The 3,770-nt window shown below is 41.6% G+C and overlaps 1 pseudogene; it reads left to right on the forward strand.

Moving 5' to 3' along the window:
* The first annotated feature begins 1,162 nt into the window (after positions 1-1,162).
* On the forward strand, positions 1,163-3,470 carry LOC138031887 (uncharacterized; annotated as a pseudogene).
* Positions 3,471-3,770: the final 300 nt, after the last annotated feature.

Genomic DNA, 3,770 nt, shown 5'->3' on the forward strand with positions numbered 1-3,770 from the left:
AAGATGATTTAGCTGAAGGAGGAACCTTGGCTGTTACTGAAATCAAGTTCTCAAGCAAAGACATCGAGTATCTGGAGAATCTCTTAAAGAACTATGTCAATGGGCTGGTCAAGAATATCACCAAAAGATTCAAAGATGCGACTCCAGTTCTCACAGCAATGCAAGTGTTTGATAAAACAGCCATACCACCTAAAGAGAGTGATGATTTCATGGAGTATGGCCAAGAGCACATCGATGTTCTGGCTTCTCACTACTTCCCAGGTGATGAAGTTAGTCAAACACAGCTTCAAGCTGAGTGGAAACTCATCAAGTACGACCTCCTCACATGGAAGCTGCCTCAAACTGTCAAAGATGGTAAACTTTCTTGCGCAGAATGGGTCATGCAGCAGCTGGTTAAGCAGAAGTTTTCTTACCGAGGACATTTCCCTCTGATGATCTCTGTTGTAGAAGCCCTTCTTGTCATTCCAGTATCAAATGCCTGGCCCGAAAGGGGGGCATCGAAAGTGAAGTTAATCAAGAATCGCCTGCGAAGTCTTCTGAAGGGGGACATGCTAAATTCCCTGATGCATATCAGCTTAAATGGCCCACCCGTTACCTCAGAAGAAGGCCGGCAAGTAATCAAAGATAGTGTGGTTTCCTGGTTGGCTGCTAAAAACCGCAAGAAACTTCCATCTGTTCATCCATCTGTTCCCACTGCCGCTGGTCCTTCCACACAACCAAAACCAGCAGAACACAGTACCCACACACAGGCTACTCAAACAGTGGTTGAAGAGATCGCAGAACAAGTGCAAGTGGATGATGAGGTTACTCTTGCAGCTGAAAAGCTTGGGCTTCCTTTAGATGATGAAGTGGATGATCATGAATCAGATGAATCTGATTATTACAGTGATTTTGAAGACGATTAGAACAATCCAATCTGTAATGAGATTAGACTAATCTGAAGCATCATAGTCTCTTCAATATTTTGTATTTGATAGTGAATTTAATTTTATTTCAATCAATGTTACAGTTATTTACGTTTCAAATAGTGGATTGAAGGACTACACAGTAACTGTATACCATAATACTGTGAAAAAGAAAAGTTGTTTTGAAGACAAAATACAGTGTCAGAGAATAGTAGTTTCCTTCATGTTCACTACAGTTTCTCAGGATTTTTAATTACATGGCATGTAAAGAAAATAAAGGTAATGGCAGGCATGGTGACTGTAAGCTGTCCAATACCATGCCGGTTATACATGACTTCAAGTATTTCATAAAGGTGGATTCCAGAGCTATAAGACCAAATTAAGAGTGGGCAAACCATCTACAAATTTACAAAATGTTTGCTGAAAATAGTCCCAGATTGCATCTCAGAGTATCATTTTTTCAAAAATTTTCTGGGGGACGCCCCCAGACCCCCCCTATGGGAGGGGGGCCACCCCCCTCCCATACCCTCCCCGAACGATGCGCAAAGCGCATCGTCCCTTGCCGCTTTGCGGCAAGGTTTTCACGGCAGCCGCCTACTTTTGGTAGAGAACCTGCTACTCTGAAACCTTGTGACAACCCTGTATCTACTTGTGCTTTGTTAGTTTTATTGCAATATCATTTGCTATTTCTGTTCATAATTTTCTGCTAAAGTTAGGTACACTGTATTTATTCCCAGAGAAATTATTGCAAGACACTACACAAGAGGTAAAGGAACAGAACAACAAGACAGTCTTGATGACCTGTAAAAGGAGTACAACAGATTTAAAGCAATGCTTGGCCAAACACAGCAAGCCTGATCCAAACGTGCCCAGAATGCAACAACATTTGACATGATCTCTGAAGTCAAAAGTAGTACCCGGTATAGGGGACGACAGGAGAGTAAGGACAGGTTGGAATACATTCATGGTGGGGAGAAGTAAGCTATTTTTGGTGCATGGGACTTAATTGCTGCTTATGCCACAAATTAAACAATGGACAAGTTGATAGCCAGCTACAAAAGAGGAAAGTATTTACAAGGGGTGTTTGGAAAGGCTGTAAAGGATTTTCATAATTCTGAAGAAGCCCTCAAACAAGCTGTAGCTATTAAATATCAAAATTATCTTTCCAGACGCAAGTTCAAATTAGTGTCCAGGACCCAAAGTTCAGTTTATGACGCTGAACAGCGTGAAGTGTGGCTGCCAAGAAACCTAAAGTGCATGGGCACAAACATTGTTTTGCCTAAAATTGTCAGTGATTTAAAAGTTGATTATTTTGTGAAGAGCTAAGATATTGGACATGTTTGCCAAATTTCTAATTATCCTGGAGTTTCTCGCACAGTTACTGGCTTACTATTAATGATTTTGGACTTACACTTAAGGTTACCTCGCTTACAAAAGGATTTGATTTGGTTTAATGGAAACAAGTGCCACTTTATTTTCCAGTTTTCTGACGATGGCGCTCCAGAAACCAGCAAATTGGGCATGTCAATTGGTTCACTGACATGCTGGAACTTTGGTTCCAGGGTAAGAAGCCGAGAGTTCCACTACTTGCTCCACTGTCTTAGTGTGTCAGAGAAGGATGCAGTGATGGAAGACCTTTGGAAGCAACATACTGAGGAAATGAAGGTTTTGGAAGGTAATGTCTTTACCGTTTGTGGCCAGCAATGCACCACTGAATTTCAGCCAAGTGCTGATCAATCTTGGCAAAGCTGGGCAAATAATGAGCTCAACCAAGCAGCCACATACCCTTCACCCTATGCCAATGTCCACAAAGCCCCCACACAAATGGGGGGAACCATAGGGAATTCCAATGAATGTGCATGGCAAGTACCAAATAGGGAGAAACGGCAGGAAGACCTAAAAAAACTCAGTGCATTTGAAAAAACTTTGCCAGCTCATCTAAACCCGTCACAACACCACTCTAAAGTGCTAGAATTCATGGCAGGCAATGGTCTGCGACAACTTGGAGAAACAAGGATTGGAGAATTTGCCAATCGTCAAAGGCCTGAGCCAGTGCACAACGAAATAAATGCTTGGCAACACATTCTCAACCTTATTTACAAAGAAGCATTGCAAAGAAATGTCATAGATTTTTTCTTAGAAATATTAAGCTCCCCAGTGGGTACAACAAGTAATGGGCGGGTTAAGTTGTCTCCCACTCTGCTCACCACCCCACACCAGGAAGGTGTAGGAGAGAGGGTTAGGCAACTAGATATTGTAAATAGACAGGCAAAAGCATTTCATGAGCATATGCAGGAAGCTACAGCAGGGTCAGGAGTGTCTGGGAGAAAGCAAGGTTGTGGTCTGTCATTTGTTGCTAATAAGATTAGGGAGCATTATAATGATAAAGATCACAGGAACAATAACCTTACAACTAGGCTTATTGGCGAACAGGCCATTGCACTGGCAAAGTATTCTTACAGACTGGTTGATGCCTTGGAGATTGAAGGTGAATCCGAAGCCCAGAAGCTCAAGAGACAAGCGCTAGGGAAAGCATCTGAACACTTAAGGTCGACACTAATTTAATAGAAATTGAACAAATCAAGGAAAACTTGACAACATACTTTAATTTACTAGCTTTGTTTTTTAAAGAATCACTCAACATTGCTGTTTGGACAGTGGCATATGCCATACCAGTAGTATATATAGAAAAAATGGTCACTTTTTATGCTAATTAGGTGAAAGAATGAGGATTAAGTGTAGATGTTCGTGGAAAAGGGGCGTGATTTCTTAGAAAAAGCTTAGAGATTTGAGGTCGCAAATATGCTAATGAGGAGGTCGTGGGCGATTTTATTGAAGATCTTGGAGGTTGTGGAAGATCTTGAT

The sequence above is a fragment of the Montipora capricornis genome, chromosome 14 (assembly GCF_036669925.1).
Source record: "Montipora capricornis isolate CH-2021 chromosome 14, ASM3666992v2, whole genome shotgun sequence".
NCBI lineage: Eukaryota > Metazoa > Cnidaria > Anthozoa > Scleractinia > Acroporidae > Montipora > Montipora capricornis.